Raw genomic sequence first — 25554 nt, 5'->3', positions numbered from 1 at the left:
CCATCATGTTTGTTTCAGGTCCACCCTCTTATTGCATACCAGTCTACCCTGTTTCATTTTACAGTTCTATTTTTGTCTTCGATAGGTTCACCTTCTTATCTCTTACAGGTCTACCATCTTCTCTCTCACAGGCCCACCTTCTTGTCTTCCACAGGTCTGTTCTCTTGTATCTCACAGACCCACCTTATTGCCTCCCATATGTTCTCACTCTTGTTGTCCACAGGTACACCCTCTTGGCTTTCACAGGTCCACCTTTTTGTTTCTCACAGATACACCTTCTTGTCTATTTAACATATTCAAGCTCTTATATTTCACGGCGCCACTTTATTATCTCACTCAGATTCGCACACCTGCCTCCAACAGATCCAGAGAAGTGGGCCTCTCTATCATGATCAAATGGATGCAGACTAAACCAGGGTGTGTAGCCTGAAGGATACCCTGTATTTCACTCTTGACCCCTACAAGAAGGTTTGGACTTCCCTGCAGAGGTGTCCCCAGGTTCCGTTGGCTGAAGTAGTCTCTGATCGATGGCAGCTGCATAGAAACTGAATTGGAAGTAGAAGTAGAACTTGCCAACTTTCTCAGATCATATATGAGGCTCCCTAAAAATGGGAAAACCTCCCAGACGAGCATGTACATGCACTGAACAAGTTTGTTGGCTCACTTCACAATCAGGGGCCTATCAGAGGCTGATTACTGACAGTTGGCAAGTATGAAGCAGAGACTGAAGCATGCTAAGGACATAGGACAAATTAAGTGGTCTAGTCAGGAGAGCAATCAGGAGCAGTACTGGAGGAACAGACGGTAGTCAGAGTCTACAAACTAAGCCAAATAGTCAATCCATGAGTTGAAGAAATAAACACGCTTAGTAACCAGAAATAACCAGGAGTATAAACCATAAACAGACAACCAGAAGCAACCCACTGTAGAACTACAATTTGCAGTAATGTTGTGGCAGAAATAAGCTGAAATTCAGGCAAAGGAGAGGGGGTCTGGAGGTGGTTCACATACAATAGTACCTCATGAACTTAACTATGGACAGTCTGTTATAAGAAAAAAAAACATGGCTTGAGAAATGACCTGGGGCAAAATTATGTCATATCCAAAGTTGCAGAACACAGCTGTATCTTACCTCTAGTGACCTTGTTGGATCGAGTGAGGTGGACACAATGGTGGGTAAAGTAAGAGACTGACTGCAGTTTTTGCATGTTCATTAAAGAACCTGAAGAAGTTTTTTTTTTTTTTTATGGAATAAAACCATGAAACACAATGGAGTCCTTGTTATGTACTTACTGTTGGGCCCCTGGAGGGGAACCATTCCAGGCTCGTCAGTTCTCGATTGTAATGGACAGTACACAACAATGTGGTTTCTACATGTGCTACAATGATAGTAAATTGAACTCATGAAGGTACCATGGGAGTGCAAGGATTGTATGGTGGTGTACATGTACGTGCCCATTCCCTATGCTCTGTTCCCTGTCCAGACCCAGGTTTTGGAGACAATCTCCTGATTCATGTAATAATTTATCTGCATAGGGGCCAGAGTTCCTTATTTTCTAATACAGATCTCCAAATCCCCTGCTTTCCTTGACACAACCATAGAGTCAAATGAGAACATTTTAAGTACCTGCACCCACCACTAGATGGAGCTTAAGAGCTTACATCATACTGGTTTAGCATTTAGTTCCATGTATAAATCCTATTCAGAGAGCTCCCCCTAGTGGTGACTACAGGCAGAGTATTCTATGTTATTGCTTCAAATACATTTACCTTCTTCCTGTAAGTCTAATGGGCCATATATTCAGATCAAATATGACCACATTTTTATTTTATTTTTTAAAAAGACCTATTCATACTTTATATATGATCATTGTTAATTACTATAGAGATCTTATCCAGTTTGCCCCTGTTAGCCAATGAACCAGTCAATGATGAATGGAAGAGCTTCCTATCTAGTAATCTGGCATCTGATAATCCACTTTTTTTTTTTTTTTTTTTTTACAGATTTCCTCTTGTCTCTACCTAAAGGACAGCACAACCTTCTGAAATAATTCAAATAAAGGTGTGTTTGACATAACAAAAAAAACAAGGCTTCTAGAAACAGCACCCCTCTAGTCTGCAGGTGGAGTATGGTATTGCAGCTCAGCCCCAGTAATGTGAGTGGAGAGATATTCAATGGTGAGACTCCATAAATGGGCCAGTTTATGACATCCAATAATCTAGATTATTTGCTAATCTGGAATAACTGAACGAGGGATTTCACTGAACATTCACTGTTTTACATTGTATCTGATGCATTCGGTTTAGAGATATTTTCTCATGCCTATTCACATCACGCTTTCTGTAAACCACCCACTCTTTCCACCTTGGGGGCCATTTAGGTGATAAGTAAATTGTGCCCACAACAAAAACGTAGCAGTGCAGTGTTCACACAAGGTGCAGGCACTAACAGGAAAAGCTGAAGAAAAGGCACCAACACAGGAAGGCGAGATTGTGTGGGTATTAGGGCGCTGTGACACATGCAGAAGAATTAGTACGAACCACAGCTCCAGGCCCTACAAGGAAACACTATCTATGCTAGAGTCCTAAAATCCCCCAAAAATATTGTAAAGGTTGGGTAGATACAAACTGGTTCAATAAAGGAGCAGAGGCTCTAAAAATAATGTGATCCCCCTGAATATATTTTTGTGGTTGTCAAATAAAACGTTTTTTAGAATTGCTCTACTGTAACAGGGAGAAGCCCCCAGGATGTAGTACAATGTAGTATTGTAGTACAATGGCAATATTTAATTAAAGACTGTATTATAGTAGTTATATTCTTGTACATAGGAGCAGTATTATAGTAGTTATATTCTTGTACATAGGAGCAGTATTATAGTAGTTATATTCTTGTACATAGAAGGCAGTATTACAGTAGTTATATTCTTGTACATAGGAGCAGTATTATAGTAGTTATATTCTTGTACATAGGAGGTAGTATTATAGTAGTTATATTCTTGTACATAGGAGCAGTATTATAGTAGTTATATTCATGTACATAGGAGCAGTATTATAGTAGTTATATTCTTGTACATAGGAGCAGTATTATAGTAGTTATATCCTTGTACATAGGAGCAGTATTATAGTAGTTATATTCTTGTACATGGGTGCAGTATTATGGTAGTTATATTATTGTACATAGGAGCAGTATTATAGTAGTTATATTCTTGTACATAGGAGCAGTATTATAGTAGTTATATTCTTATACATAGGAGGCAGTATTATAGTAGTTATATTCTTGTACATAGGAGCAGTATTATAGTAGTTATATTCTTATACATAGGAGGCAGTATTATAGTAGTTATATTATTGTACATAGGAGCAGTATTATAGTAGTTATATTCTTGTACATAGGAGCAGTATTATAGTAGTTATATTCTTATACATAGGAGGCAGTATTATAGTAGTTATATTATTGTACATAGGAGCAGTATTATAGTAGTTATATTCTTATACATAGGAGCAGTATTATAGTAGTTATATTATTGTACATAGGAGTAGTATTATAGTAGTTATATTCTTATACATAGGAGCAGTATTATAGTAGTTATATTCTTGTACATAGGAGCAGTATTATAGTAGTTATATTCTTATACATAGGAGCAGTATTATAGTAGTTATATTCTTGTACATAGGAGTAGTATTATAGTAGTTATATTCTTGTACATATGAGCAGTATTATAGTAGTTATATTCTTGTACATAGGAGCAGTATTATAGTAGTTATATTCTTGTACATAGGAGCAGTATTATAGTAGTTATATTCTTGTACATAGGAGGCAGTATTATAGTAGTTATATTCTTGTACATAGGAGGCAGTATTATAGTAGTTATATTCTTGTACATAGGAGGCAGTATTATAGTAGTTATATTCTTGTACATAGGAGCAGTATTATAGTAGTTATATACTTGTACATAGGAGACAGTATTATAGTAGTTATATTCTTGTACATACGAGCAGTATTATAGTAGTTATATTCTTGTACATAGGAGCAGTATTATAGTAGTTATATTCTTGCACATAGGAGGCAGTATTATACTAGTTATATTCTTGTACATAGGAGGCAGTATTATAGTAGTTATATTCTTGTACATAGGAGGCAGTATTATAGTAGTTATATTCTTGTACATAGGAGCAGTATTATAGTAGTTATATTCTTGTACATAGGAGGCAGTATTATAGTAGTTATATTCTTGTACATAGAAGCAGTATTATAGTAGTTATATTCTTGTACATAGGAGGCAGTATTATAGTAGTTATATTCTTGTACATAGGAGCAGTATTATAGTAGTTATATACTTGTACATAGGAGACAGTATTATAGTAGTTATATTCTTGTACATACGAGCAGTATTATAGTAGTTATATTCTTGTACATAGGAGCAGTATTATAGTAGTTATATTCTTGCACATAGGAGGCAGTATTATACTAGTTATATTCTTGTACATAGGAGGCAGTATTATAGTAGTTATATTCTTGTACATAGGAGGCAGTATTATAGTAGTTATATTCTTGTACATAGGAGCAGTATTATAGTAGTTATATTCTTGTACATAGGAGGCAGTATTATAGTAGTTATATTCTTGTACATAGAAGCAGTATTATAGTAGTTATATTCTTGTACATAGGAGCAGTATTATAGTAGTTATATTCTTGTACATAGGAGGCAGTATTATAGTAGTTATATTCTTGTACATAGGAGGCAGTATTATAATAGTTATATTCTTGTACATAGGAGGCAGTATTGTTGTAGTTTTATTCTTGTACATAAGAGCAGTATTATAGTAGTTATATTCTTGTACATAGGAGGCAGTATTATAGTGGTTATATTCTTGTACATAGGAGCAGTATTATAGAGGTTATATTCTTGTACATAGGAGGCAGTATTATAGTAGTTATATTCTTGTACATAGGAGCAGTATTATAGTAGTTATATTCTTGTACATAGGAGGCAGTATTATAGTAGTTATATTCTTGTACATAGGAGCAGTATTATAGTAGTTATATTCTTGTACATAGGAGCAGTATTATAGTAGTTATATTCTTGTACATAGGAGCAGTATTATAGTAGTTATATTCTTGTACATAGGAGGCAGTATTATAGTAGTTATATTCTTGTACATAGGAGGCAGTATTATAGTAGTTATATACTTGTACATAGGAGCAGTATTATAGTAGTTATATTCTTGTACATAGGAGGCAGTATTATAGTGGTTATATTCTTGTACATAGGAGGCAGTATTATAGTAGTTATATTCTTGTACATAGGAGCAGTATTATAGTAGTTATATTCTTGTACATAGGAGGCAGTATTATAGTAGTTATATTCTTGTACATAGGAGCAGTATTATAGTAGTTATATTCAGCAGCATTTAGTAGTGACAGTAAAACTTCTTTAAGACGACCACTCAAAATTGCAGTGCGAAATTTCATGTGTTGTTAATAATAGGTAGTAAGAAAATTTGTCACAGAAAATTTTGGTTTAGAAGGGGAGGTTTTGTTAAAGAGATGGAGAAGTTTTACAGTATTTTCCAGTACATTACTTCTGTGTGGGACTATTTCTTTTTCTGTCACCTCTGACTGCTTATCTCGTATGTTACTCATCTTTTATTTTTTCTTCCTGCTACAGTTCATTCATTGATCAAAATAATAAAGATATAAACGATCATCATTCTTTTCTTTCCAACAGACTTCAAACAAGTTTCGTTACATCCAGCACAGTTATACTTCTACGTTTCCGTTGCCTTTTTTAATTCTATAAAATGCCAAAAAGATTAGAAATCTCTCTGTATCCTGTGTTTTAAATAACTATTACATGTAAGTGACAGGCATCGAGATAAATAGCTGATACACACGATAAAGACATGACATGTCCTTTAGCCATTGAAGCTCAGACGGCAAGTCCTGCTGTGAAGATTCTGAGCATATGCTGCTTCTTAGAGGAAAATTAATTTAGGTTTATGTTCATTAGCTGCTTAATAAATGTCTTAAAGAAAAAAACAAAAAAACAAATGGTTATGATTTATCTCATATCTGTCTCTATTATCTAATCTCATATCTATCTATCTATCTATCTATCTATCTATCTATCTATCTATCTATTATCTATCTCATATCTATCTATCTATTATCTATCTATCTACACAGTCAAATCCCATTATTCTGATCACTTCCCTTTTTCAATGTTGGAATCATGTTGCTCATAAGGGATGTCCCATTTGCTGAGATGGCTCGGTGGGTATATAAGGTGTGCTGAGCTGGCTCGTGGGTATATAAGGTGTGCTGAGATGGGTCGGTGGGTATATAAGGTGTGCTGAGCTGGCTCAGTGGGTATATAAGGTGTGCTGAGCTGGCTCGGTGGGTATATAAGGTGTGCTGAGCTGACTCGGTGGGTATATAAGGTGTGCTGAGCTGGCTCGGTGGGTATATAAGGTGTGCTGAGCTGACTCGGTAGGTATATAAGGTGTGCTGAGATGGCTCGGTGGGTACATAAGGTGTGCTGAGATGGCTCGGTGGGTATATAAGGTGTGCTGAGATGGGTCTTTGGGTATATAAGGTGTGCTGAGCTGGCTCAGTGGGTATATAAGGTGTGCTGAGCTGGCTCGGTGGGTATATAAGGTGTGCTGAGCTGACTCGGTGGGTATATAAGGTGTGCTGAGCTGGCTCGGTGGGTATATAAGGTGTGCTGAGCTGACTCGGTAGGTATATAAGGTGTGCTGAGATGGCTCGGTGGGTATATAAGGTGTGCTGAGATGGCTCGGTGGGTATATAAGGTGTGCTGAGATGGGTCGGTGGGTATATAAGGTGTGCTGAGATGGCTCGGTGGGTATATAAGGTGTGCTGAGATGGCTCGGTGGGTATATAAGGTGTGCTGAGATGGCTCGGTGGGTATATAAGGTGTGCTGAGATGGCTCGGTGGGTATATAAGGTGTGTGATAGGCTGTCTGCACACATATCCCTCGTTGCTGTGATGGGTAAAAAGGTCGATTTATCAGAGTTGCAAAAGGGATTATTATTGGCTTTCGGGGCAAGGGTGCAGTATTTATGAAACTGCGCAGTGTGAACTCTTCTCGTGTTCCTTTCATGAAAGCGTATGGTGAGTGGACAAATGGCACCATTGTGAATAAGCAACATGGATACTGTGGAGCACCACGTGCCATTGAAGTGAGAGGTGAACGTCGGCTACGATAGTGCACGAGGGTGGACTGACCCACTACAGTGGAGCACCGCCAAAATGAACCAGGCGTGTGTCTAACACAACAGTTTAGTGATCCCTACTGCGTCTGGGGCTCTGAAGCAGATGGACGGTCACTGCTCCTCTCCTAACCCAGCTGCATCGGCAGAAAAGGCTTCAACTTTCGCAGTAGTATCGGAATTGGACCTCTGCTGATTGGTAAAGGGTTGACTTCTCTCATGAGTCGCATTTTCCGCTTCATGGAATGGATGGACGTTGGGGTGTCAGACGAGGAACATCAGTGACCAAATACCCTGCGACCATTGCTGGAAGAACACAAGCTGGTGGTGGCAGCGTTATGATCTGGGGGAGGTGTTTGTGGCATTCTCTGGGCCACTCATCCATGTAGAAGGCACTTTCCACCGATCTGGGTATGAATCCATCTTTGCAGATCACGTATACCCCTACATGCTGATTGTCTTCACTGAGGAGGATGAGATCTTCCAGCAACACAATGTGCAATACCCCAGACCTGGGGGTATCTTCAAATGTGTGTATATGTTTGTAATGTAAAGCATTATTTGTTGTTGTCGCTGTGTGTACCAGGAGGAGCAAGGCTAACCATCCTGTTCCTGCCCTCTTGGTAGGACTGGGCTGGTCCTGTTTCCTGCCAGGAGAGGGAGTTCCTGTTCAGCTACTGAGAAGACAGGGAGCACCTGCCAGAGCTCCTACTCCTATATACATTTTAGAGTCTGTCTGTCTGTCTGTCTACCGTATCTGTCCATCTTACACTCCTCAGCATTGAAATTGCAACACTAAAAAGTAAAAGTCGTGGAATTATGGAAATCACTGGATCGGTAGACATGTTAATTATATGCAAATGATAACAAAATTGAAAACAGAATATTAAAAAAATTGTAAACATCTTGATTTATATTGAATATTAGGGCCACAAGTCCGGAGATGCTGCAAGCCACGGTAGCACGTTTAGACCACGGAGACTTCTCACAGTAACACAAACAACATGCAGTGGTATCCTGTTTTAAAACAGCTCCTGGGACACTCTGGATCAATGTCCATATCACTGGTTCCACTGCCGAGCTGTTAGTGAAATGAAGAATTGGGGGGTCCAGCTACCGTACATTTCACCACCCCACACCATAATCCCAGGAATAGGACCAGTGTGACGATCCCTTTTGAAGGCCTTTTCATGGCGTAGTCCACGTGGTCTCCAGGCCAATCTCTGACTATCACTGCATCAGAGAAAAAGTGGTACTCATTGGGCTGAAGAGGATAGACCTCCAGCCAGTTCAGCCTCCATTGCACTCTTGCTGTGCGCCATGATAGCCTTTGAGAGCGGTGTAGTGAGGTCAGTGGAACACCTGGAGCTGGACATGTGGCTTGTAGCCCAATGTCGTGCAGATGCCTTCTGATGGTTTGTGTGGACACTGTTTGCTGCCCTAGCCTCAGGTTGTGAAGTCAAAATTCCTTTGCAGTAAAGAAAGGACCACGAGCGCCATTCTTCTAATCAGACGATCCGTCCGCGCAAAGGTTCACCCTTTGCTGTCATTCTAGCTCGTTGTTCTCTCAACCATCAGGATACGCAGCATTAAGCAGTGCTGACATCTCGGCCTAGGTGAGTAGTGATCTGCCCGAGCGATAAACAAGGTCTAAGGATTCTGTCTGTCTCAGTTTGCGACAAGTGGTGATAACTGGCACGTCGATGAACATGAGACATCGCACAATCATCCCATATAACTTGATATGATTTTTGAGTTTTCATGCAGCTAAAAAACTTTTTCCATCTGGTTTTTATGTCCCTCTCACATGCCACAGATTAGAGCTAGGTGCTTGAAAATGTGATCATTTGCTAGTCTTAGAGACACCTGCTACTTCCTCGATCTGAGTAACCTTATGGCTTGTCCTTTTTGGTTTTGGAATTTCAATGTTGAGGCATGTATCTCATATCTATCTATCTATCTATCTATCTATCTATCTATCTATCTCATATCTATCTATCTATCTATCTATCTATCTATCTATCTATCTATCTATCTCATATCTATCTATCTACCTATCTTGCCAATACATATGCAGATATGACTTAATTAATGACTTCAATGGCAAAGGCTATCTTCTACACAAAATCCACACAAGTAGCTTAAGGCTGACATGTCAGCCTGCATTTGTGGGAGGGGCGTAGGCGCTCTTGAAAGGAGGCACGCCCTCTCCTCATGTGCGGGCGTTTTCGGTGCCTTCCCGCCTTTGACGTCACGCCCCTGTGCAGGTAAGTTGGTGGGGGTTCCCCTCCAACGCTCATCGCTCGTTCAAGCTGGCTGGGTAAGTCACCAACTGTCTTCCCGTACCCCTCTCCGGCGTGCTTCTCCCCCTCGGCCCGGTACGCTCACTACCCACCTTCCACTCCAGGTGGTGCGGCCGGCACGTCCTCACTCCAGGCGCCGGCCTGGGCAGGTCACGTGGGATGCCGGGCAGCGCCTCCGTTGCCTCGGCGACGGAGCCTGCGTCCCGGCCCGCCTCTGATGTCGGGCTCCCTCTCCCAGCTCCGGCCGCCGCAGCAGCTTGCCCCCTTCTTTTACTGGTCCACGCCCTGTCACCACGGGTGGGGCCGTCCAGACCCGGGGCCGCACCAGGGGTGCCGCTTCTCACTTAGACGCAGCTGCTGGCTGCTGTTAATTTTCAATAAAGTTAAATAAAAATAAAATAAAAATAAAAAAACATGTCTCTCACACGAATGCACGGTGCACACGGGAGCAGCACAATTCTAATTTTATATCAAGACACGGAGGCTTCATATTGCTTAACTCTTTCTTTACTTGAAAATAGCAGCAAAGAAGATAATCTGAAAAAATCATTATTACAGAGGTAACATAAGCCCCTCCCCCTTAGTCCTCCATAAAGGGACCTCCTCCACATCTCCACTTCCTCTTTCTTTGCTGCTGCTATTCAGATAAGTACCTCACCATAGTCCTCTGGGCTATGGGGGAAAGATTTGTGTATATTTATTGATTTTGTTCATTGTACTGCCTGTATTTTCCTTAGGGATTGTATTAGCAATTGTTTATTCCTTAGGGTTCCTTTTAGGGGTCGCGTTTTCTCCCCTTTCTGATTTATTTGTATCTGGGTTGTTTCCCCCCCCCCCCCTTTTTTCATTGTTTCGCTCTGCGTTCGGTTTTTTGCCATCTTTTTCTGTTCTGGAGGCTAATTCCCACCCTCCGGTGGTCTCCGGCCGCATCGCGGCCTTTGATTTTTTCTTACCGGCCTCTGAGGGGTCTCCTGTTTTCCTTCTGCGCCGCTTCGGCGACATTTTCTCCTTCTTCTGACGCGCCTGCTGTATCGCGGGAGTTCGGCGGCCATTTTGGGTTGCGCCCGAGATCTCGCGATTGCGGGATTTCGGGCGCGCGCGCACTCTCCGGCCTCTTCTGGTCTCCCGGCTTCCGAGATCGCGCGAGATTTCGGAAGGAGTTCAGTGCAGCATCAACGGTCACCTCGGCTTACCGCTCCTGCCCGGTCGCTGTGTTAGTTACCTATTAGGTTTCTTTATTTAGGTTTGGTTTACCCATATCTGCCATCATGTCCCTGGTTCCAGTCCCCTCTCTGATCGCTAGCAGCCCTTTGCTAGATACTAATAATGTTGCTCCCCAGGCTGTGCCCACCTCTTCTGGAGCAGCTATTCCCTCCATGGCAGATGCCCAGGCTAGGGCCTTACAACAGTCCATTTCAGACGCTATTCTATCTGCTATGGGCTCTGTTTCCTCAGCCCTCACCAGCTCCCTGTCTCAGGTCCTCTGTGCCCAGACAGTTACCATGACACATGATACTACTGTGTCTTTGCCTAATACCTCCAGAAACTCATTGACCGATGGCTTAGTTCCATCATCTGACAGCGCGCTCCGGTCGCGCAAACGAGCCTATCCGCACAAGGCAGAATGTGCACGGAACTGGAAAGCGGCTAGAGCCCAGCCGTAACCAGAGTCTGACTCTCAAGAGTCTGAGGAGGAGGTTGAGTTACTTTCCCCAGTTAACTCTGATGGAGATGAGTTGGACTTGAATGAGGGGCAGCCTGATCCGGTCTCCCGGCCGTCTACGTCTAAGTCGCCTGCGACGACCGACGCACTGGCACCCCTTACGGATCCATCTGGTTCCCCATTGTTTGACCCGGACTCACTCCATCATCCCAGGTCATCCGAGTGGCTGCCGGCTCCTCATGTCGCTGGCTATATTGAGTCCATGGCCCGCAAGCCCCTTAGCAAGGAGGCTAGAAACAAACTGCGGGCGGAATGCCCGCGTCCAACTATACCAAACAGGGTATGTGAAACGCCCACAGTCGACCCTAAGGTCGTACAATTCTTGTCTAAGTCAGGGTTTAGTCCCCGTAGAGGCCTGGACTCAGCCCTTCGTGCATGCCAGGACAAGTTATTGGACATTATGGGGCCACTCGCCAAAATCTTTGACTTGGCGGAATCGGCTAAGTCTGAGGGCAGACTAGTAGACCCGGAGGAACTTAGAGGCTGGGTCCAACGGGCCATATGCCTGGCAGGCAACGCCAACACTTCTATTGCCATAGAACGCAGGAAGGCCATCTTAATCAAGATGGAACCTAAGTTGGCCAACATGGCTCTTACTGAGTCGGGCAAAGACGCCCAGGGACTCCTTTTTGGTGATCCCTTTATAAAGGAGCTGGGAAAGTTTGTGGGCACATTTACTGCCCTTGATAAGGCGCAAACCTCTATGCGCAAGGTTTTCAGTAACCGGGTTTCCTCCAGGGCCGGCAGTTCAAGGGGCCGTCTGGCCGGCCGTTCCTCCTTCCAGTCCCGTGGCTCGGGACGAGGTCCCTCTTCGTCATCCTTCCGGTACTCTGGTCAGGACCCCAGACAGCCTCCATCCTTCTTTCCAGCACAGGGTTCTTTTGGACGAGGCAGATCCTATCGGGGACAACCGAACCTTCGACGCCCTTTCGGTAAGTCAACAGTTTCTTCACCCTTTTTCGGACCTATGTATAGGGGGCAGACTCCGTTTCTTTTCCCATGTGTGGACCACTGTCACTTCAGATCCATGGATTCTATCCACAATACTAGGGTTCCACATAGAACTTGTGTCAAGCCCGTATCTTTTAAGGTTCCTTCCACACATTCAGGCGTCCTTGTCGGCCCAATCCCTCATAGACGAGGAGTTGAATCAGTTGCTCCTGAAAGGAGCCATAGAACCAGCCTCCCTGTCCGCTCAGGGAGTGATCAGCAATATCTTCCTCGTGGAGAAAAAAGGGGGTCAATTCCGACCAGTTATAAACCTGAAGGCCCTAAATTCCTTTGTGAGATACCGGCATTTCAAGATGAAGGGCATCCACCTCCTTCGGGATATGCTACTTCCTCAGGACTGGCTAGTGAAACTAGACCTAAAGGACGCATACCTTACTGTACCAATTGCTCCATCCTCAAGGGATCTGTTGCAGTTCCGTTGGCGGAACGCCCTGTGGCGGTTCACGTGTCTTCCCTTCGGCCTGTCATCCGCCCCATGGTGCTTCACGAAGTTACTTCGCCCGGTCATGGCCTGGCTCCGCAGCCGAGGTGTGAGACTTATATCTGGACGATATCCTGATCATGGCCGGGGATTATTCCACCATCCTGAATCATCTACATCTGGCAATGTCCCTTCTCACCAGCTTAGGGTTCATTATCAACCGGGAGAAATCCTGTTTGGTCCCGTCCAGGACTTTGGAGTTCCTAGGTTTCCTGGTGGATTCAGAAGCTCTGTCTCTCAGTCTCCCCTCAGTAAAGGTCAGTTCCATACGCAAAGAATTGCGTCGCACGTTGGCTCTGCCTCAGGTATCTCTTCGCCAGTTGGCCAGAGTGATAGGTCTCCTATCATCCTCTATCCAGGCGATCTTCCCAGCCCCACTGCATTATCGGGCCTTGCAACGCCTGAAGATTGCTCATCTGCAGGCGGGAGCCACCTATGCGGACCTCATCATTCTAGACTCAGACACTCGGGACGAGCTAGTTTGGTGGATTGCCAATTTGTCCGCGTGGAACGGGAGGGCCATTTTTGGCCCTCGTCCGGACCTGGTTGTGGAGTCCGACGCCAGTCTCCTGGGCTGGGGTGCCCATTGCGAGGGAATGTCCACCGGAGGCCCTTGGGCATCCTCGGAGTCATCCCTGCACATCAATGCCCTAGAGCTCCTTGCGGGATCCTTTGCGATCCGCAGTTTTGTCAACGGACGGGCCAGAGCGTGTGTACGCCTACGGATGGACAACGTCTCGGCGGTCCGGTGTATCAACTCCATGGGTGGCACCCGTTCCAAGATGTTAACTCATCTGGCCAAGGAGTTTTGGGACTTTTGCCTCTCCAACAACGTCTCGGTGGTGGCGGAGTACTTACCGGGACTCCACAATACTCGGGCCGATTGGAACTCTCGTTTCATGTCCGACTCCAGCGATTGGAGATTGGACGAGGAAATCTTCGCTTCTGTGTTATCCCTCTGGGGTCCGTTTTCCATCGACCTCTTCACATCTCGTTGGAACGCTCAGCTCCCCAGATACTTCAGTTGGAGGCCGGACCCATCTGCGGAGGCAGTAGATGCCTTCTTACAACGGTGGTCAGGGAGCCTGATGTATGCCTTTCCTCCTTTCTCCCTGATTCCACGGGTCCTGGCCATGGTGCGTTACCAAGAGGCGGAGTTGGTCTTAGTGATCCCGTTCTGGAACACTCAATCGTGGTTCCCTCAGCTCCTGGAGTTGTTGGTGGACTATCCTCTGTTGTTGCCCCACTCAGCGGCCCTATTGCGGGGGCCGTTGAATCAATCACACCCTCTTGTAGTTTCGGACTCCTTACGCCTGCTGGCTTGCAGGATTTCGGGAACTCCGATCCAACCACGGATGTTTAGGAGACGGCTAGGTTCCTATTGGAGAGCGCGTGGGCCCCCGGCACCAGACGAGCTTACAAGTCGGCATGGCAGTCTTGGTCTGGTTGGTGCCTGCTCAGGAATCTGGATCCCGTTACAACCTCGGTGAATAATATTATCTTGTTCCTGTCTTCTTTGTACAAGGATGGTAAGGCCTATCGTACCATTAATGTTTTTAGGTCGGCTATTTCATCTGGCCATAGGGGGTTCGAAGGCTACCCAGCTGGGCGTCATCCCCTGGTTTGTCGTTTGCTTAGGGGCTCTCGCCTTACACGTCCTCCCCGTCCTCGTTTTTCGAGTTCTTGGGACGTATCCATAGTTTTATCTTTTCTGTCGTCTTGGCCGGTCAATTCGGAACTCTCTTTGCGTCAGCTTTCGGCCAAGTTAGTTACTTTATTTTATCTGGTCTCCTGTAAGAGGGTTTCGGGCGTTCGGGCGTTGGACTACGATGCTCGTTCGTTTACCCCGGAAGGTGTGACTTTTAATATCTCACGTCGCACTAAGACCAGTATTAAGTCTGTGGATTATCCGGCTTTTCAGGAATCCTCTATCCTGTGTCCGGTTGCGTGTCTTAGGGAATACGAAGCGCAGACTTCGCATCTGCGGACTACTTCTCATTCGCAGCTGTTCATCTCTTTCTGTCGACCTCACCTTCCTGTCACTAGTGTCACTTTATCACGTTGGGTGAAATGGATTTTATCCCTATCTGGCATTGACACCTCCATCTTCACAGCGCATTCAGTTCGAGGTGCCGCGGCCACGTCCCTTACCCTATCGGGGGCAAAATTGGAGGATGTCATGACTGAGGCTAGCAAGCTGGTCTCGAGTTTCTACCTTCAGGGATTTCTACTTCAGACCGGGCCCGCATGTGTTTTCATCCATTGTGAGTCGGCTTTAAACTAGCAATATGAAGCCTCCGTGTCTTCATATAAAATTGTAGGATTTTACTAATTTATGACGTAAAGTCATGATTTTATGAAAGACACGGAGGCGAGTATTGCCCCACCCTCTCTTTTCTCCCTCCCTGTAATAAATATTTTTGTACTATTTTTATATGCATAATTTGATGTTACTTTGCATTACCTGTGAGGTATCAGTACGACTATTTGGAGCTCCTCTTGGCTCCTCGCTATTTATTTTTATGTTTCTTTCCAGGTTGATTACAAAGTCCAGCAGTCTGTGGTTGGTGTTCCCCAGTGTTGTCACGTCCTACCAGGATTTCGTTTGGGGATCGTTCCGTTGTTAAGCATCGTTTGAAGTCACGCCGGTTGTTTGGATAATCGGCGGTTTCCAGTTCGATTTGCAGATCCGTTACCAAAGAAAGAGGAAGTGGAGATGTGGAGGAGGTCCCTTTATGGAGGACTAAGGGGGAGGGGCTTATGTTACCTCTGTAATAATGATTTTTTCAGATTATCTTCTTTGCTGCTACTTTCAAGTAAAGAAAGAGTTAAGCAATACTCGCCTCCGTGTCTTTCATAAAATCATGACTTTACGTCATAAATTAGTAAAATCCTACAATTCACACCCATATCAAATATACACAGGAGCATTATCGCTCTTAGTAACTGCTCCAGGGTCCCCACGTGCCCTCCTCTGTCACCCGGAGCCACTGTCAGCTGACGCAGGGAACCTTCCCCGCCCCTTTCCTCCCCTCATTCACTCTTTCTGCTTCTGTCCACTCCAGTAAAAAAAAAAAAAAAAAAAAAAGACATACATAAATAAATGAATAATTAAGTTTCAACACTTCACGCTTCAGAGATAAGTCACTCCCAGGTCAACCCTTCACACCGCACTTTCAGCATTCCCGCTACCCTCCACGTCAGGTCCCACAAACGCAGGGCATCCGCAGCCCACCAGAGTATTTCATTAGGTCACAGGGGCGTATAAGGATCCCTGGGTCATGGGTGGGTAAATGGCACCCCCCCTCATGCTACTGATTGTTGTTGCAGACCCTGGGTTTTCGGCCATGCTAGCCTTTTTTCGTCTGCCAAGGGTTTTCAAACAAGTTCCGCCCGTGTCGACCACAATTAAACTTGGATATGGATTTTGGGAGTGGCATAGTACAAAGAAAATGGTCCACAGAAGGACCAGGAGTTATGAGCATTTCTGCTGGTGAAATCAGCCATGATTTAGTGCAGTTTGCTACTGCTGATTTCACTAGTGCGGTTTTGCTGCTGAAGATTTCACTTCTGAGACTTGTAGGTTTGCTGCTGTAGAAATCTGCAGCAGCAAACCTACAAGAATCAGAAGTGAAATCTGCAGCTGCAAACCCACAGGTCTCAGAAGTGAAGTCTGCAGCAGCAAACCCACAAGTTTTCACTTCTGAGACTTGTAGGTTCGCTGCTGCAGACTTCACTTCTGAGACTTGTAGGTTCGCTGCTGCAGACTTCACTTTTGAAACTTGTAGGTTTGCTGCTGCAGACTTCACTTCTGAGACTTGTAGGTTTGCTGCTGCAGACTTCACTTCTGAGACTTGTAGGTTTGCTGCTGCAGACTTCACTTCTGATACTTGTGAGTTTGTTGCAGATATTTTCCCATGACAATTCTGCTACATGAGCCAGCAGTCCAAATGGAACATGGTAGGGGATGAGTCCTGTCACTGATTTTGCGCTAGGTTCTTGGAGCCTCAAAATACACCTTGTATTGGGCAACTGCCACATAACGCAATCTCCAAATCAAGTCAATCAGCTAAAAACTGGAAAACCGCGACACCAAATGGGTTAAATTGGCCTTAAACCGGGTTCTGCCTGTCTTCTGATGCAAGTGAGACATGATCCTAATTACTGCCAATTTACATCCTGCTTATTCTTGCGTTTCCTCCTCTGCCCCCCCCCCCTCCTCCTTCATTACCATCAGTATGCAGGTTACAGAGTGACTGCTACAGGAAGGATCTTTTCTTGAATTCCAAGTGTGCGCAGCAGACATGTCATCACAGATGTTCCACAATAACATTCTTCCTCAGCAGCTGATGTTCGTTTGATCCAAAGCCAAAAACCGAGAAGCTTGGGGTAAATTCTGCACACCTTGCAGATACCTAGGCAGTAAGATACACCGATCACTGCGTCATCTTGCAGTATCTGACGGTCCACAGAGTTCCATACATACTTGGTATCCACATACTTGTCTTTTTTCGCATTCCGCCAGTTAAAAAAAAGTCAAATGAGTGAAACACTAACTTATATGTTCTATGATATTAAAATCATGTCGAAATCTGCAAATCAGACACTGAATAACGACTTATCTAAAACTTCCTTTAGCCCTTAAAGGGAATGTGTCCCTGTTAACCCAGGCACAAAATTCTGGAGAAAAAATACTCCATATGCAAATGAGCAGTTAAGTGCAACAAGGGCAGGACCAAGCCATTCTGTGCACCCTTGCTCCTCCCTTTCCTTCTTGATTGACAGGGCCTGGTCCCTGCGCAGTCATCTTGTCTGACTCAGCCAATCAAGAAGGAAGAGGGATGGGCTGGCAGAGGAAGGCGGGGGAAGTGCACAGAGTGACTTGGGCCCGCCCTCGGTGCACTTAGCAGCTCATTTGCAAGTGGATTAATGTCATTTTTCACCAAAATGAATTGCTAAGTGAAAGGTATCATTACATTCAGCTGAGCCAGCCCTACAAAGCATTGTGTCTGGTGTAACAGGAACTTTTCTGGTGACGCACCCCCTTTAAAGTAAGAAGTAGCCTTGGTTCTTAAAGGACCACTTAACCTAGAAATGAATGATAGCTGTAAACAGGAGATCATTTTGCTCCTTGTATTGTCAGTCCACAGGATATTCTGCATGTTTCCGGAATAGTCTTAGGCTAAATGCACACGATCAGGATTGCGTGCGGATTTTCCGCGTGAATCCGCACCGTAGGTCATATACATTGTATTCTATGAGATTTTGAAATTCTCAATGCACACGCTGCAGATTTTTTTCGCCTGGATTTTGATCTGCGGAGCGGATTTTAAAATCCGCAGCATGTTAATTTATTCAATTTTTCCTGACCGGATTTTCTTCATTCACTTAGTAAAATCCCCATGCGGAATCCGCGCGCAAATCCGCACCAATTGATGCGGATTGACTGCACAGATTTGCCTGCGAACTCCTGCGGATTTCAGCGCGGATTCTCCGCACGTGAATCCTGAACGTGTGCGTGTACCCTTAGGCAGACAGAGGGGAGGGAGGGAGGGGGGGCTCCTGCTGCAGCCACTTATCTTACAGCCAGACAGAGGACAGTGAGGAGGAGCAGGGAGGACATGGCTCATCTCTCGAGAAACACAGGGAAGATTTCTTTATATGTTTCTCAATTTTTTACTGGAATATAAGGCAACGTAGGATCAAAAGAGGTGATGTGATGTGAGAAAGAGCTGTTTTTTTTTTACATAAATATTTTTGTGCATTTTCTGTGTTTATTGCTCACTTGCAGAATTGGAGGTTCACCGGCAGAGCTCGGCCACCCTGTACATGGAGCGATGAAGTTGATAAGTTCATGCAATGTTTGATTCGCTATCTGCCCTATGTACAGCTGAGTGTAATGATCCCACCGCTATCAGGACCCCTGGTATCCGCCATGTTTACAGTGTCCTGAGAGCAGCAGAGATACAGGGGAGACATGATAAGACCTCCAAATACCTGTCTTCAAAGGGAGCGACATTCCTCAGGCAGGATGCTATCAGTCAGGTAGAAGAAGAGGGGGGGGGGGACGAGACATCATCTGTGAATGGTACCAGAAGATCAAATGGGCTGGAATCGCACATGCAGTCTTTGTGGCAGGTTTTTCGTGCAGGGCAGAGAAGTATCAGTCTCTCTATATCGTTTCTTTTTGTTTAGATCCACCCAGGGCTTTGGCTAAAAAAAAAAAAAAAAACTGCATGTGTAATTCCAAATGAAAGAAATTGTAATGTATGTGCCAAATATATCCATAGACTATCAGCACAAGTTCATCCCATATAAATCACACTGGTACATACCATGCAGATTACTTTTTTTATTTTTATTTTTTTGAGTGGGGTCAAAAGCAGCTGTATGGCAAAAAATATAAACCTTGAAAGGGAATCTGTCAGCAGTTTTAACCAGGTTAAACTGCTGACAGTACTAGTGGTAATTGTGGTACCAACATACCTTTTATGCGGTAGTGAGAATATGAACTTTTGCCAAATCTGCTCCTTAAGTGCACTGAAGGCGGAGCTTCCCTGTAAAGTGCTCTCTGCATTGAGTTGCATCGCAGCCCCTCCCCTCTGCTCTGAGTGACAGCTGTAACATCCAACCACGAGACCACTCTCACTCAGAACAGAGGGACAGGCCTGTGAAGCAGACAGAGAGCACTTCACCGCGAAGCTCCGCCTCCGGACACTCCGCCTCCTGAACACCTTAAGTGAACTGAAGGCGGAGCTTCCCTGTAAAGTACTCTCTGCATTGAGTTGCTTCACAGCCCCTCCCCTCTGCTCTGAGTGACAGCTGTAACATCCAACCACGAGACCACTCTCACTCAGAACAGAGGGACAGGCCTGTGAAGCAGACAGAGAGCACTTAACAGTGAAGCTCCGCCTCCCGGACACTTAGGCCTCTTTCACGCGAATGATACGGATTGTGTCAGGATTTGTTCAGGGAAAAACTGATGCTTTTGCACGCAAGTTTAGTCAGTCTTGTTTGCGATTGCATTCAGTGTTTCCGTTTTTTCCATGCTGGTGCAATCAGTTTTGATGGATTTTTCAAAAACATTAAGAATAACGATCTACATCTCTTGCAACCAAACAGTAAAAAAACGCATTGCATCCGGATGTCTTCAGTTTTTCACGCAAACCCCATTCACTTTTATGGAGTCAGGGTGAACAATGCAGAATATAGAATTTTTAGAACATGCTGCGATTTTTCCTGAACACAGAAATGATGAGTGAAAAATGACAGAATAAAACTTCATATTCTCACTACTCCTGATAGTAACAGCTCTTCAAAAGGTACTACATCTTCCCAGTCCCTTCTTAGTTTTGCCAGCTGTTTAGCATAGTCAAAACTGCTTAAAGATTCCCTTTAAATGTCCCTCTAGTCCTGTATCACCGCTCAGGCTTCTGCCATGTCAATCCGCACTGGGCTTGCAGTGGTCCCATGCCATTCATCGTTCATGTGACCACTGCAGCCAATCACTGGTCTCGAATGTTTTGTGCCATTCATGCACATGTGGATGCTGAGACTGATGAAGGCTGCAGTGGTCATGTGAACGGTGAAGGGTGTGACCACTGCAGGTCCAACAGGAAACAGAGTGGTGGAGACCAGAGCAGCGGCGCAGAATCGGCAGGACATGTATAAGATGAGTCATTTTCCAATTTAACACAGAATCCTCTTCAATTTCTAAGAAAATCATCTTTATGTCACGGCCATGCCCATGACCGTGACTCCTTTACCGCATGCGGTTGCCTGCGGTTTTGTATGGGTGTTCAACCACGGGTGAGGGCCGCTTGTCTGTGGCCTCACTTGTGGTTGCCGCGGGCAACCAGTGTTGTATTTTGCAGCAGAGCAGCCTGAGCGTCGCTAGGCAGCTTGCTGCCCTGGCATGCGGTCACACCTAGCTACCTTTATGTTAGGTGTGTGTATGTTATGCACGTTGTATGTTTTGTGTGCACTTCCCATTTATGTGTCTTTCCCTTCTGTGGTACTGGAAGGGTTAACTTCCTTCCCAGTGTGTGTGTGATGTCACTGGGTGTGTCCAACCCTTGGGTGTGGCCACTTGGGCCTATATAGACCCTCTCTCTAGCAGGCCTCAGTAGGTTGCTTCAGTCTTGCTAGCTGAAGCAGCCGCCTGTGAGAGCCACCACTGTGGTCATAGTTTATGTTCATGTTTTCCTGTACTATTTAGTGCTGCCATGTATCTGGGTTCCGGTGTGTGGATGAGTTTGTGCTGACGTCTGTCTGCTATTTGTGGACTTCAGCTTTCCTGCACACGGATCCAGTCAGCAGGGCTGTGGCAGGTGGCTGGAACTAGTGCAGCACCTGCCATATACATAGGCTGTTTATGTTTCCCCTTTTCCAGCAGCTTGGCCGTTGAGACTCCTGCTCCTCCGTGCTTAGGAGGAGTGGGTTGTCTTACTCAGCTCCTAGCTTAGGGCCATCTTGAGGGCTAGCAGGGACTTCTAGGTTCCGGAGCATGAGCCCTCCTACCATCAAGGTTGGCTCATGTAGCTAGGAGTCAGGGTCAGGTTAGGGATGCGTTTAGGAGGTGACCTGCTCCCTAATCCTGTCTTCTTGGTCAAGCAGCCATAACATCACCTGGCATCGCACGGCTGAGGATTTCCCCCATCCTCAGCCGTGACACTTTAATACCTTTACCATGTGAAGGGGAACCATGGTTGACACCTCAGATGCCATCATCAATAGTGATTGGGGCACCAGAGGCGATGCTATCAGGTGGGCTAATGGTTTTATAGGGACAGTCCAGGCACAGTCCTAACAAAGGCCCTCAAGGCTGTCTTGTGAGATGCAAGATAGCTATTTCCCAAAGTGGAGGTGTCCAATTTAGTCCCCATGGATCAGGAGGCCACAAGTGTCTTTCGGCAGGAAGAACCCTTTCCTGTCTGTACGCTCAGGTCCTGGGAATAGGTTGTCATGACTTGCTCAGAAATCTGTATAGGCAATGGATCACGTCGTGTACAGGTTCCTGGGTGGACATGACCACCACTGCCATAGATCTGAACTTTCAAGTGGACTGCAGGAATTTTTGTACATTCCTCAACACTGGGGACCTCGTAGGTGGGACCTGCTTTGAAGGGTGGACACCTCCTCTCCAGGCAGTAGCTGCATTTACATCTTTTGCTCTGAGTTTCCTTTTATATCCTTATGTTATTAGGTATTAGGCACAGAGACATAACCTGAAGCTCCAGAACCTCAATAGAGGTCCCCACCTGCCATGCACTATTTATGATACTGGTGTCTTGTTATGTAGTAGAAGGGCCTTTGAGCCCCCTAAGGCACCAGGGCTGGGGTGCGACTGTCACCCCATGTAGCTGTATATCTGTTTTACACACACAGGAGCTGTCTCTGTTGTCCCCGGTGACGTCTTCCACCAATGTTTGTGTGCGTCCCGCATCCGTGTTTTGTCTGGAGTTGTTAGGAATGTGATTTTATGTAATGAAGCATCAATAAATAAAACCACCATCAATATTATCATTCTATTGCTATTATTATTTCTGACCGATAACCTTGACTCGTGTGCAGAGTTCCCGGAAGATTTCTGTTTACAGGCAGCTCGTTTCCGACACCACAGAAGAATGTTATACTTCGTGCTTGGATAATATCTGAAAAACAGTGAGCGAACCCTTTGGAATTACCTGGATTGCTGCATAAATCACTGGTCTGATTATTATCTAAGTCACAATTATAGATTAACACAATCTAACTACTTACTAAACTAATAACTCAGTAATACTGTTGATTTGTTTTACTGAGTAAACAACTACAGAGAAAAAGTAAGTGAACCCTTGAATTCCATAACCTATAGATTCTCCTCTAGCAGCAATCACTGTGGCCAAACATCAAACCAAGCTTTATAGATCTCTATAACACGTGCCATAGGTCTTCTGAAAGTTGTTTGCATCAAGGCATAGTTCACAATAACCATTCTTACTTGAGAATTTTGCCAGTAACGAGCTCTTGTGACCGATTTGTCAGTCACCAGGCTTTGTGTGCCTTCATGTAAAGAACAAAGAAGCACCTGTGAAACCCACACTTCCGATATCAGCTCCTTAGCCGAAACACTTTTTTCAAATTAGCTCTTGGATAAGTCATTACCACAGGGGTGCACATACTTTTCTTCTGCATGGTTACTCATTGAGTTGAACGGTTAACTGTTTGTGTGTTATTAGTTTAGTTTGATTTGTCATAGTCTATCATTGTCATACCATTTGAGAGCACCTTTTATTTGTAATCAATGTAGAAATCCAAGGAATTATAAAGGATTCACTTTTTTTTTCTTGCAACTGTAGCGATATTGTAGTGATTTTGGATTACATCATGTTTTCTTCTCTGTTCCCATCCAAAGCTTAGAATTTGCTAGTTTCATAGAGTTAAAAGAGTTGTGTGGTGGGATTTTTGTTTTTAGATAAGGGGCAGAATGATGTTAAAAAAATTAAAGAAGCATTACTCACTGATCACCCACCACTGCTGTTCAGATGCTTATCGAGTCCTGTGTCCACTTCCTGGTCCAGTCTTGACACACAGGAAATGCCTGGAGTTGCCTGCTCAGCCAATCACTGGCTGAAGAAAGTCACTGTGGTCAATGATTGGCTGAGCAAGAATCTGCAGAAATGTATCTGTGACACCAGATTGATAGATCTGAGATAGATAGATATGAGATAGATAGATAGATAGATAGATAGATATGAGATAGATAAGAGATAGATAGATATGGATATACCATGGACTCCTATACCCTCACCCTGTATATGACCCCATCCCCCAACCCTACCTAATTATCTCCCACTTGCTTTGGCAATGCTAAAATGTATTTAGTCCTGCCAATAAAGCTTATTTGATTTGATATGAGATAGAGATAGATAGATAGATAGATATGAGATAGATAGATAGATAGATAGATAGATATGAGATAGATAGATAGATAGATATGAGACAGATAGATAGATAGATAGATAGATATGAGATAGATAGATAGATAGATAGATAGATAGATAGATATGAGATAGATAGATAGACAGATAGATAGATATGAGAAAGATAGATAGATATGAGACAGATAGATATGAAATAGATAGATAGATATGAGACAGATAGATAGATATGAGATAGATAGATATGAGATAGATAGATAGATATGAGACAGATAGATATGAGATAGATATGAGATAGATAGATAGATAGATAGATAGATAGATAGATAGATATGAGATAGATAGATAGATAGATAGATAGATAGATATGAGAGAGATAGATAGATAGATAGATATGAGACAGATAGATAGATGATAGATAGATAGATAGATAGATAGATATGAGCAGGGCTTTTATTCTCAGAGAAAAGGTGGTGGAACTCACCCCCCCCTCCCCTGGCCACGCCCCTACCCACCCCTAGGACCACCCCCTAAAACCGCCCCTTTAGAGAACAGGGATGCAAGTAAAATTGCCAGTGACGGTCGTAACAGCCAGGCTGCCAGTGCCCGCGGCCGCCGCCGCCCTAGTCCACACATGGGCAGCGCAGCCTGGCCTGGCCCCTTCCTTCCCTCCCAGTATAAAATGCCCCTATACAGAGCCCCCATATAAAATACCCCTTCTTTTTAGTCTCTGTAGATGTCCCTATAGTGCCACCCAATAATGTGCCAGTAATAAGTGCCCCAATAGATGCCCCCCAATCATGTACTAGTAGGATGTGCCCCCATATCATGTGCCAGTAAGATGTGCCCCCATAGATGCCCCCCAATCATGTGCCAGTAATAAGAGCCCCCCCATCATGTGCCAGTAGCCCCCCTATCAAGTGCCAGTAGCCTCCTATCATGTGCCAGTAGCCCCCCTTATGTGCCAGTAGCCCCCCTTATGTGCCAGTAGCCCCCCTTATGCCTTATGTGCCAGTAGCCTCCCTTATGTGCCAGTAGCCCCCCTTATGTGCCAGCAGCCCCCTTTATGTCTGTTCCAGCCCAGCAGCCCCCCTTATGTCTGTGCCAGCAGCCCCCCTTATGTGCCAGTAGCACCCCTTATGTGCCAGCAGCCCCCCTTATGTCTGTGCCAGCAGCCCCCCTTATGTCTGTGCCAGAAGCCCCCCTCATGTGCTAGCAGCCCCCCTTATGTGCCAGTAGCCAGTAGCCCCCTTATGTGCCAGCAGCCCCCCTTATGTGCCAGTAGCCAGTATCCCCCCTTATGTGCCAGCAGCCCCCCTTATGTGCCAGTAGCCAGTATTCCCCCTTATGTGCCAGCAGCCCCCCTTATGTCTGTGCCAGCCCAGCAGCCCCCCTTATGTCTGTGCCAGCCCAGCAGCCCCCCTTATGTCTGTGCCAGCCCAGCAGCCGCCCTTATGTGCCAGGATTGTCATTTTTACATATAAAAAAATAATAATAAACTTATACTTACCTCCTCCAGGATGCGATGCAGGCCTCTTCCGGCCTGTGTCCCTCGCTGGCTCAAGCAGCGCGATGACGTCATCGCGCCGCCTGCAACGGCCTCTGATAGGCTGCCGGCCTAGTGCTGGCAGCCTATCAGAGGAACAGGGAGGGGACACACCTCTCCCTGCTCTGCCGCATTACAGACATTTGTATCGCCTCCTGAGGACGGCGATACAGATGAGATGACTTTGGAGATGAGTGAGCGCTTCCACAATGGAAGCGCAGCGCTCATCTCCTGCTGTGCCCTGCCGGCGCCCCCCTTCTGACAGCGCCCCGGGCGGCTGCCCAGCCCGCCCGCCCCAGGAAACGGCCCTGCAGTAACTAAAGGGGGGCGGGGC

Source organism: Bufo bufo, chromosome 5 (genome assembly GCF_905171765.1).
Source record: "Bufo bufo chromosome 5, aBufBuf1.1, whole genome shotgun sequence".
In the NCBI taxonomy this organism is placed as follows: Eukaryota; Metazoa; Chordata; class Amphibia; order Anura; family Bufonidae; genus Bufo; species Bufo bufo.
This window is presented reverse-complemented; position numbering follows the sequence as displayed.